Here is a 12,679-nt window from a genome sequence, read left to right as displayed (position 1 = left end):
GACGGAAACACGAGTGGTGTATATAATCAGTATGGCACCAAATGCTAACTGTCAAGGCCGGGCTGTATTACTGGAGAAATATACTGGTGAAATTCTTCTGCCAACTCCCTAACATTGCCAACCACACGCACTTCATCATAGGACTCCGGATCAGTCCTATATGCTTTGGCAATTTGCTCACAGGTCCAATCCCATCTATTGCTGATGTACATGGCCACATTGAGACTGTGATATACACAAGTACCGTAATGATTACTCTGCAGCTAAATGGAGTTACAAACAAGCCGATCAGGTGGGCAATAGTTAACAAGATATTGAATAACTTGTAATGGTGGTGGATTACCTTCACTGTCAAAATAGTAAAAGCCATCATATTGATCTCTGTAGAGAACCACTGCATGTGTCCAACTCTCACACACATCCAGTATCAGAATAAACCCACAACACCGATCCAGAACATACTCGTGAAGATGCCCCTCCTCCACCCAGCAGAACCGTCCCTCAAAACGATGCCAAGTTAACAGCAGAACAACTTCATCTTTGTACAACAGCCTTACCTTATCCAGCTCCGGCACCCAGCTGTTTACACCCCTTACTAATCCCCTGCCAGACATTCTGTACAACGATAAAGGTTTCAGACAATAATACACCCGATAAGCAAGGAAAAGCTATGAAAGCAGAGGGAATCAGGAGAACTCACCAACAACGTCCTTCTCTGATCACGATTCCACTCCAACTGAAGCATCGTTTTCTATCACATTATTTTATACTGGCCAGTCCAGGGTTACTACTCAGTTTAAAATTTACCGCCCGTCACATCTTCTGAAAGAGGAGGAGGTGTTGGGGGTCGCTCTGTCTTTGACCCCCTTGGAAACCCAGATTCCGTGGCTCATTCTTTCTTAAGACATTCCTTCCTAGAGCATTGACCAAGTGGCTGTTATATCCGATTGTTATAATTGCTTGCACATCTCGGGCGGACTACAAAGTTTGAAAGCTACAGCGAGACATCCCGGAACGCTGCACATTCAAAATTCAAATCTGCCAAATTCAAACCAGCCAAATACAATCAGGACGGGCAAGGCTGGCGGATCGACATGGCCTTAAAGGACACCATTGGAGCACAAATGGACTTGGCATTGTCTAGCGAAATGAGCGAAACGAGTGAGGCTCCATTCACGGCTAGAAAGAAGAGGAAGAACAAGAAAAAGTCGCAGGGTTGCCAAATACAAATAGCTGATGCAGCAAAGAGTAATAACGACGATGAAAACTCCTTAATCAACAAGAAGAAGAAAGTAGACAATGACGAATGTGTGGTGGACAACTTTAGATCTGGAGCAGTCATGGATGTGGATAAGGAAGACAGGGATGCAGCCCATTTCTTCACCAACCAGAAAGACACTAATGAGGACTCTGGCCAAAGGAAGCGCCTGTATTTCCCCAGTGTGCTTGATATGGACTACCAGAGCAAGATGCAGTGGACGGTAAGACTTTTTAAGAAGTGTCCTGATTTTGAGGTCTTATTTAAGGAGGGTAAATATAGACCGTATGTAACTGTGAAGGATGATAAGGCAGTTAAGTTTCTAACTACTACAGGCTTTGAAGAGATTGTTTTGGAGAAACCTAGAGATGATGGAAAGTTTACCAAAGTGCTTGTGTTCAACTACCCAATATGTCTGGATCCGGAAGATTTGCTTGTTGATGAGCGAGTTGTTTGGGCCAAGCGCCGAGAGCTTAAACATAATGGTCAAACTAGTGTAAAACCGCAGGTGATTGCACTCATAAGAGGTGACATTCCAGAGAGAATATTTGTTCCTTGCATTGGGTTTAGGAGAGTGTCTATATGAGGAAAGTCCTGTTTTATGTTTTAAATGTAGTAGATGGGGTCACATGGCATTTAAATGTCAAAACAACTTTAGATGTAGATTTTGCAGTAAGTACCATAGTTCAAAAATTGTTTGGATAAAATCAAGGAAAATGTGAAGACTGTACCTAAATGTTGTAACTGTGGCGGTGAACACAATGCAAATTCAAGGCTGTGTAAAATGAGACCAGCTATGGGAGGCAACAGATCAGTGAACTCTGTGCAGTATTCATTAGCCAGTAAGCAGGTAAACAATCTTGTTACACCAGCTGTTAATGTATGGGAACGCAGAGAAGAAGAAAGGCGGCGACAGGGTGGAGTGGTCAACCAAATGAGAGAGAACTTGGCTTGTGATACACATGACAATAGTGTTATGCATGCACTTCAGGCAGAGATCAGGGAACTTAAAAAGGTAATTATGAGTATGCAGGATAAGATCACTAAAGTTTGTAATGTTAAAGACGTGCCTTCTATTGGAATTCGTAATAGTGGTGATTTCCAGAATGTTTCTTCTTCCAGGCAAAGAGGTGGGGGTAACCATTCACGTAAAGTAGTTGGAGTATGTGAGAGTACTCGTGTACAGAATGCTTCTGGGTGGAGTGATGAGGGTAGCAGTTCAGATATGGTTGGTCAAACTAAAGTACTTTCTATGGATGTGAATCACTGTGAAATAAGGAATACTTTGCCACTGGAAAGGAAAGAAGTTAATAAAAAGCTGGTTAATAGGCTTGTTAGATACAGTATTGGAGTATATGCAGCGGCCAAGTGATCTGAAAACAAATGTAGTCACATTTGCCAAGAAATTTAGGGAGGAGATTATAGTAAATGGAGGGGTCGGATCTTAAAATTTTATCTTGGAATGTTAATGGTCTCCAAAAATGGTCAACTGATGTCCATGCTTATGTTCTTTCCCATGATCTTGATGTGATAACTTTCCAAGAGGTTGGTGTTAATGGTCTAGGTTTTAAGCTGGCAGGATATCAAAGTTTTGAAATGCATGCAGATAATGCAAATAATACAAGAGGTCTGATGACACTGGTTAAGAATTGTATTCCTTCTGATATATTTACAGCTACGGCAATCAATGGTACTGAATGTCTATGTGTTAAGTTTCATTTGAGGGATAGTGTGCTTTACGTAATCAATATGTACGTACATGCAGGCAAGTTAGATCTCGAGAATTTGCCCCTGTGTATTTTTGATGAATGCTGTTTATTGGTAGGTGATCTGAATGCCCGGCATCATAATTTGGGAAGTAGAGGTAGTCAAAATAGGAATGGTTTTATACTGAGTAACATCCTTAACTCACTGGAGAATGTACGAGTCTTAGGGAACGGAGAACCTACACATACAATAGGTGGCAGGATTGATTATGCCTTACTTTTTATCATGTGTGAATATACAGGTGATGTTTCTGTTGTTGGTGAACTTGTGAGTGATCACTTTGCGATTGAAGTTTCTTTAGGCATAGGTAAGATATCTTATAATAAAAGACGAAAAAGGTATAACTTAAAAACAGATAAAAAAGCTGCATTCATACAGAAGATTGGCGAGTGGTATAGAAATTATAAGTATGTTAATGATCATGGTAATGATGAAAACAAATATTATGACGACTTGCTGTCTGTGGTTGATGGTATTTTAGATGCCCCTAAGCAGAATTGTAACAGAAGTATGAAAAAAACTAATGTATGCAAATGACAAGGTGGTTCAAGGTTGAAACAAGTTGCTACGAAAAGCTCAAAGTAATTGGAGCAAAAATCCGGATGATAATCGGAGTAGAGAAACAATGGTGCAAATAGCTGATGGCACATCAGAGGTAAAGGAATTTTGGGTTAATTTCTTGGAAGCTATTTCCTTTACTAAAACCATTGGGGGTGTATGGAACCAAGTCAATAAAGTGAGAGGGAAAAAGAATAGATTTGTTGCTCACCCCGACTCGGAGGGTGAGGCAAATGAGCTATTAAAGAAGTGGGCTACTGCTGCTAGTTTCAGTGGTCTCCCAGACAATGTCCAAGCTTGCTTGCGGGATGAGAGGTATAAAAGATACATATAAATAAAGATATATATGTATGTTACAGGCAGATTGTGAAATTAGTCATTTTGTGAATTGAGATTAGCTTAGTTTAGGTTTATTTAGGTTAGGTTGATCTAGGATAAGGTTAGGTTAGAGAAGGAAACGGTAACTTCCAGCATAAAGTCACTCCGTGCATATGTATATAATATATATATATATATATATATATATATATATATTTACCCCGAGAGCAGTTATCATTTTCCCCATTCACTGGGGTAAAAAAAAAAAAAAATCCACATATTCTTTGAAATCTCAACACTGACTGGTTGCAGAACTTTCATTCACATGTCATGTTTTAGGTTGTTATGTACCCATTGCCATGTGGTATCCAGTCTGCACATTTGCTCTGATACAGGATCGGTAAAGCAGAGTTAAATTGTTTTTATTTACCCTGATAGACTATACTTGAAGTGAAGTCTGACAAACTGATCCATGTAGCGAAAACCCTCATGGCATGGTACAGCAGCAGGCACATGATTTGGTGGTTCATCGACATCCTGCTGATCTTCACCACCATTGTCTTCTGCAGGGAGCTGTCCTGGTAGCTGTCCAGGTATATTGATATTTCCATCTTTGCAGATGTTATGCAACATAGCACAAACCACAATGATCTTGCATATTTCTGATGGAGGGCTGACTCATATTTCAATGTTGAGAACAGGGAATCGACACTTCAGCTGTCCAATTCCTCTCTCCACAACACTTCAGGTTTTCTTGTGTGCCCTGGAAAGAATGGTGTAGTTTAGTAGGAGTGTGCTGTACTTCAAGGTACATTAGTGCATAAAGCTAAAAAAAAATTAAAACTGGTAAAAAAAAAAAAAAAATAGTATCATCCAATATTTAATGGACAAAATGATTGAGTTAAGCAACGTTTATTCAAAGTGTTAGAGGAAGTTGAACTCGTATGAACCATAAAACTGACTGACTTTTTTTTTCTCTGTCTCCATATATATATATAAGTAATCCCCCCAATATCCAATGTACTGTAATAGAGCCAAAGGCACGTCCGGAAAGTGGTCCTGTCCGGATATTGGGCCCCAACCTCCTGGACCTGTACTTATGGACCCTAACTCAGGAAAACACCTATACAACTCCCTCTGGACATGCATTGCACCTATTTAAGACCCAAATCACACCAATTAGGGACATAAAAGACTGAAATAAATGCAAAAGAACCATAAAACGAGGTTTTTGAGGTGAGTTTATACAATATTAAACATTCTGGGTACTTACAAGTCCCTGGTTCCTGGACTGGTAGTTATGGACCCTAACCTAGCCTAACTCAGAAAAACACCTCCCTACTGCACATGCATAGCACCTAAGACCCTATTCACACCAATAAGGGACATAAAAGAGTGAAATGAGGTGTTAGAGGTAAGTACAGTATGGAAAATACGGTACAATATGAAACATTCTGGGTACTTACAGCAAGTCCCTGGCCATCTCAAAGAATAATCCGCCTCCTCTCGGACTCTGACAGTAAGAAGGAGTTCCTGAAGCACTTGCAGTACACTGTCCATGAAGTCTTGCACTGGACTTAGTCATTTGCACATAGAATTCCATTCTCTTAATACTGCGCACTCTTGTCTTACTTGTGCTCCATTGTCTATCTATCTATATACCTAGGCTGCTTCCCCCAAGGAAAGGGAGGTAGCCGAGACAGGACGACACACTCCCCATTTACTCATCCATTCAAACACATTCATTCGCATCTTAGCCCCAAAGAGGAGAACGGACAGATCCTCACCGCACCACACCGCACAAGGGTCAACTGCGCAATGCAATCAGTGACATCCACAGCAGGGCCCGACAGCAGAACTGGTTTACCCCTGCCACATCATAACAGACCCATCCCCTTATCCGCACCTGACCTGACTAGCTGATCAGACCAAATGCGGGAGAATATCCCCTCAGGGCTGCGTCATCACTTATTCATTCACAGTTTCTCTCCATTTATTTCTGTCACTCTTCCTTGCTCAACAGACATCCCTCTCGCACCCAGTGCTCTCTTCACACTGTCCATCCATCCTATTCGTGGTCTTCCTCTCAGCCTTACACCTCTCACATCAGATCTAGTTATCTTTTTCACCAGTCGCTCATCATCCATTCTCTCTATATGCCCAAACCATCGCAACACCCTCTGCTCAACTCTACCAGCCATCTCCCAAACAACTCCAGTTCTCCTTCGCACTTCATCATTTCACATTCGATCCATACGCGTCACTCCACACATACTCCTCAGACACCTCATCTCCATTACATTCAAACTTTTCCTCTGCTACACCCATATTCCATGTTTCAGCCCCATATAATGCAGTCGGTACCACAACACCCTCATACAGCCTTCTCTTTACATCCATTCTAAGCGAACGACATTTAAACACTTTTTTCATTCCTCCCAGCACCTTTCCTACTTCATTTATTCTACAGTGCTCGTCAGAAGTATGGAGCGCCCTGCGTCCCTCCTGAGAAACAAACCTTTCAACATTGAAAAAACATATAAATAATGCATTTTATTTACCTTTAGTGCTTCGTAGGGTAGCCTTTACGTTTCTTCACGGACCTGAGACGTCTTGGAAGTGAAAGGGCGAGGCTCCTGAGGTGCTGGAGCGGTATTTTGTCCCAGGAGTCACGAATGGCGGCTTCCAGCTTAGGCAGAGAGCTCACGTCCTTCCCTTGGAGACTCTTCTTTACGAGGTACCAGAGGTTTTCAATCGGGTTGAGGTCTGGGCTATTTCCTGGCCAGTCTGTCATGAATGATACCTCGCAGTCACAAAGCCAATTGGTGACCGATTTGGCCTTGTGAGCAGGTGCACCGTCCTGCTGAAACACTTGTGCACCTGTTAGCTCGAAGGAGTCTGGTAAATGATCACACAGAAGCTCCAGGTAAACATCCTGATTCACTCTGAGGTTCTTGGGAAGTACAACAAGCTTCCCCAAACCCTTCCCTGAAAAACAACCCCATACTATGAGTGAATCAGGATGTTTAACTGTGCTTTCTACATACCGTGGGTCAAGTGGGTCACTACCTTTGCATGCTCCTCTGTTACAGGTAACACTAAACGTTGCCTCATCAGACCACAACACTGACAACCATTGCTCCTCACCCCAATTTAGATATTTATTAGCAAAGGCAAGCCTACGAATTCTCTGGCTGCTAGAGAGAAGAGGCTTTTTCACAGGCCTGTGACTTGTGTAACCAAGCTCATGCACCCTACGAGACACTGTTCTCACTGACACCTCACCAAACACTTCTGGGTTGCTCTCCTTAATTTTCCTTGCACTCACACGAGGATTAAACTCCACTGCACGTTTTAAAACATTAACAGACCTTGGGGAAGTTTTCCTAGGCCTACCAGACCTCGGTTTCTTTGTGGGAATTTCACCACTGTTTTCCTCCCGAAACCGCGCACACCAACGACGCAGTGTCGATCGTGCCACACCAACCAATTCACTAATTTCCTTTGTCTGGTGGCCTGCCTCCTTTAGAGCAATGATCTGGAATATGATTTCACTCGATAGTTCACGGGTAGGTGCCATAACAAAGTTTTGAAGGCCAAAACACTGCGGGACACTCGGTAAAAAATGGCGCAATTTGAGAGGGACACTCGGCGGAGTTCCTCTCTCTCAGGCAGCCCGTGGGCGACTGAGGCGGGAACCAACCAGCGCGTCAGAAGGCCCCAGGCTACCGTGACGTCATGCTCGGAGCTCAAACTTGTGGCTCAATTCTTACCCCTAAAAATGGGTGATTCTTTTTGGGCCATAAGTATTGCGCGCCCGGCGGACAACGCTGAATACTTCTGACGAGCACTGTAAATTTCACTTCTGCAACTATTCTTCCATCCACAGCAACATGTGACCCTAGATATTTAAAACGCTCTACCTCCTCAAGCAACTCACCATTCAAAACTATATTCATCCCCCTACCATCTGTCAACCTCGTACACTTCATCACTTTACTCTTATTCTCATTTACTTTCAATTTCCTCCTTTCACACACCCTTCCAAACTCCTCTACCAACTGGTTCAATCTCTCCTCTGAATCAATCACCAGTGCAGTATCATCTGCAAACAGCAGCTGCTTCAGATTCCACTCTCCACCATCAACATTCACCAGACTCAGACCTCCACCTAAAACTCTTGCATTCACCTCCCTTACAACACCATCCATCGTTTCATTTTTCGTTTCGTTTTTAAAGGCTCCAACATGCTTGCATGTGTCGGCCTTGGTCACCTAACGGCGGCTCTCCACGCTGCACGATCCATTGCAGCCTCTCTGTTCAGTCCCTTAACCCTAAGGTCACACTTAATGACCTCGTCCCATGTCTTTCTTGGTCTACCCCTCATAACCCCACCCCCAATATTAACACTTCTCACCTTCCTCACCCAATTATCATCCCCCATCCTCTCCACATGTCCAAACCACCTCAATCTACCTCTCCTCATCACAACACCAATACACTCCAGTCCCATCCTACCTCTCAACTCTTCCATTGTAAACCCAGCCCCTCCAGGCCTTGGACGCAGGGACGCACTGCACATCCACCTAATCATTGTCATTTCTGTACGTCTGAGCCGGCGAATGTCTTCCTCCTTCACTGCCCAGGTCTCACTGCCATACAGCATTACACTCCTAACACATGCTGCATACAAAGACCCCTTAGCACGTAGGGAGAGCCCTCTCAATGTCAGGAGAGGCAAGAGCTCCCTGAACTTCTTCCAACCACTTCTCACCCTAGCCACAGAGCTAGCTCCAGCCCCGTCTCCAGCACACAACATGTCTCCCAAATAACAAAACTCTTCCACACACTCAAGAGATTCACCAGGAAGTTCAATCCTTTCACGTCTGACGATCTCCACCTGCTCACCCTGGCACGCCGTACACATAAAATCAGCATTATCTCGCAGTCTACCTCTGATACCACTACATCTCTTATGCACCCATTTATCACACACACTGCACAAGATGGAATTACTTCCCACCCCCTTGTGGCAAACTGCACATGGCCACTCTCCCTCGTCTTTGACAGTACCGCCACCAACCCTAGATATCATCACTTTTGTTTTATCTGCATTTACCCATAAACCCTTTTGCCCCATACCATCTCTCCACTTCCTAAACCTTTCCTCCGCCTCCCTTTCATTCTCTGCAATCAACACCAAATCATCAGCATACAACAACTCCCACGGGAGTCCGTTTCTAAAGTCATGTGAAAGGGCTTCAAGTACCATGATAAACAACATGGGACTCAAGACTGACCCCTGATGCACACCAACATTCACGGAAAACTCATCACTCAAATATCCATTCACTCTCACCTGGGTGTGAGCACCCACATACATGGCCATAACCACCCTAACCAGCCACTCCTCCAAGCCAAGCTTTCTCATTGCCCACTTCACCACCTCTCTAGGGACTCTGTCAAAGGCCTTTTCCAAATCAACAAAAACAAAATAAAGATCCCTTCTACCAATATATTTTTCCTGAAGCTATCGAACAATGAATATGGCATCAGTGGTCCCCCTACCTGGCTTAAACCCAAACTGCATCTCATCAATATTCACTCTTTCTCTAATCATACCTTCTAAAACTCTCTCCATTAACTTCATTATCTGATCTAAAAGCTTTATACCTCTATAATTTCCTCTTTCCAGGGCATCACCCTTCCCTTTATACACATTTACAATTACACTCTTCAGCCAATCATCTGGGACAACACACTCATAAATAATCCTGTTTATCAGGTCAGTGACTAAACTCACCCCTATATCGCCTGAGGCCTTCAACATTTCAGCAGTCAACCCAGACACACCTGCTGCCTTCCCCACCCTCATCCTGCCTATTGCCTCACTCACAGTAGCAGTATCAATCAAAGGCCAAGGGCCAGACACTGGATCTGCTGGCTCCAAACCTTCCCTGTCCCAGTCAAACTCCTCATTCAACAACCGGTTATAATGCTCTCTCCATGCATCTTTAATATCCTCACTGTTCACCACTACCCTTCCTTCATCATTCTTCACACACTACTCACCTATGATATCCCGATTATCCCTCTTCACCTGACCTGCCACCCTAAATATATTTTTCCTTTCCCCATGATTTAGGTTATCAAGTAATTGTCTCTGTGACTCAGACTTTGCCCTGTATACCTCTCTCCTAGCCCTACGCTTGGCAGCCAAATATTCCTCTTTGCTACCACCCTTCTTCCATTCCCGGAAAAGCCTTCTTTTCTCCTTAATTGCAGCTTCTACACCCTCATCCCACCACCAAGTTACTTTATGTCTTGATGGTCCTCTTGTCCAGCCGCATGTTACATCAGTAACTCTCAAGAAATTGTTCTTGAGGGCTCTGTACTGTTCATTAACACCTCTGTCTACAGCTCCCTGTTCAGCCACCACTCTCCTCAACTCGCTATAGAAGGCATCCCTTACTACTTGGTTTTTCAGCTTCCATATTTTCCTCCTAGGTACATAAATCCTCTTTTTCATCACTTGTTCTTTAAGCACCATATCACAAATCAATAGTTTGTGCTGCTGCACACACTCCTCACTTCCTATAACTTTAACATCCCTCACTAACCTCCTATCGGCCCTCCTAACCAGAAAATAATCTATCTGACTGCTATTTCCCCCAGACTCATACGTAATTAACCTACTGTCTCTTTTCCTAAAATATGTGTTGCACACAGTCATGTCCGTTGCCTCCCTAAACTCGAGTATCCTTTCCCCTTCTGCATTCCTTATACCATATGCACATCCCCCATGTACTCCTTCATAACCTTGTGCTGCTTCACCTACATGGCCATTTAAGTCCCCTCCCAAAATCACTATCTCATCATCTCGCATACCACCCACTACACGTATTAAATCATCCCAAAATCTATCTTTCTCTGATTCATCCAATCCTGCCTGTGGAGCATATGCCGATATAATCACAGCTATCTTTCTTCCCAACAGAATTTTCACTGGCAATATCCTATCGCTTACTCTCAAAACATTCATAACATATTCCACCCATTTCTCCGCAACCATCACACCAACACCTCCATATCCGTCTGTCCCCCCCCTGCCAAAACAACTTATAGCAACAGTCCTTCCCAACAATCTTTCTGGCTGATCCACCCCTATACCGGACTTCCTGCAAACACGCCACATCCACCCACCTCCTACTGAATGCCTCAACGACTTCCCCTGCTCTTCCCCTCAAACTTCCCACATTCCATGAACCCACCCTCATCCCCATGGGTGATTTACTGTCCTCAGGCTTGCTTTGAAACCTTTTTTGTTTTGTCATCTTCAGTATTAATAAATGGGGACAGACACAGCACAGGTCCCACTCACTGCACAATCCCAGGTCCAGGCAATGGATCTGGGACCCCTAGCCCACCAGCTTACCAGTGGCTGTGGTAGTGGCCTCGGTGCACCCTGCCAGGACAGCTGCAGGGACACCCTCCAAGCGCGTCTTGGCACTGCAACTATCCCGCCATTATACACCCACTGATAGGGCAGCCTCCTGGGGTGCTACTCCCAGTTTCAGGCCCCTCTCTATTGGGCGGAAGCAGCAGCCTGGGAACCGCAATGCCCTGTACCCTCTAGCACAGGCCCGAGCCCCATCTCGCCCTGGACCCATGATCTATGCCGGCGGAACCCCCGCCACGCCTCCCCCCAGAAGTCTGCCACTAGGTAGCGGGGGCAAAGTTTTCTAGCCGCATGCCCTTGCTGGCGCCAACCCCTGTAACGTAGTGGGATACGTTGTTGTAAATATTAAACAACCAAGGCGACATCACACATCCCTGTCGCAGCCCCACTCTCACGGGAAACCAATCACTCACAGCATTTCCTACTCTTACTCACGCTCTACTATTTACATAAAAACTTTTCACCCCTTTTAGTAACCTATCATCAAGTCCATACAATCTTAACACAGTCCACAAAGCTCCATTGTACCTTAATGAAATAAGTGTTGCACTCTGCACTTAAAAGTCTTTCCACTCATAAAACCATTTTCTAAACATAACACACTCTAGTTAATTTATGTTACATTGAAAGTCAATTAAATCTTTGTCTTTTCACTCAGAATTCTAATTCCTTAACCCCTAAAACGCGGATCGTCGCTTTTGCGACGGTCGGCTCAAAGGACAAGACGGCGGGTCGTCGCGTTTGCGATTTGAGTTAATTTTGAATAACCGTGGGCAAGCAGGCTCAAGCCGGTATTGTCTCTCAGTCCCGCCACCCGTGAGCTACTTTTAGCACACTTGACCTTTGTACTACTGACCTCGGTTGTTGCCAAGTCTCATTTTTTTTACCCACGGACGCACCGATGCGCGGCCCTCCCTCGTCGTGCGATATGGCAACGCGCGGATGGCTGATACGTGTCAATCTGCGCCGTCATCTCGCAAGCACTTTTTGCTATTGGGAAACGCTTGTTTCCCCAGTTGTCACACTGTCATTTTTTCGCGCGGTTTGCCCCAGATTAGCGTCAGTCCACGCAAATCTGCCACGGTGACACCATGTCAGGCTCTAGCTCTTCTAGTTCCGTGCCTTCTAGCCCTCCAAAAAAGGGTTTTGTTACCTCTACGCCCTTCAAAACTTTACAAGTGACTACCAAGGGGCTAAGTGACTCGGCCATAGCATTTGAACTGTTGAAAGCCTCTATGGACTACGGCAGTGACGTGGGTGTTTTGTCTAGCCTGGCTGAATCAGAGACACAATCGAGTGCTGATTCAGCCCCGGAAGTG

The sequence above is a fragment of the Coenobita brevimanus genome, chromosome 101, assembly GCF_032717465.1.
Source record: "Coenobita brevimanus isolate Jiangsu-jjx chromosome 101, ASM3271746v2, whole genome shotgun sequence".
NCBI classification, from domain to species: Eukaryota; Metazoa; Arthropoda; class Malacostraca; order Decapoda; family Coenobitidae; genus Coenobita; species Coenobita brevimanus.
This window is presented reverse-complemented; position numbering follows the sequence as displayed.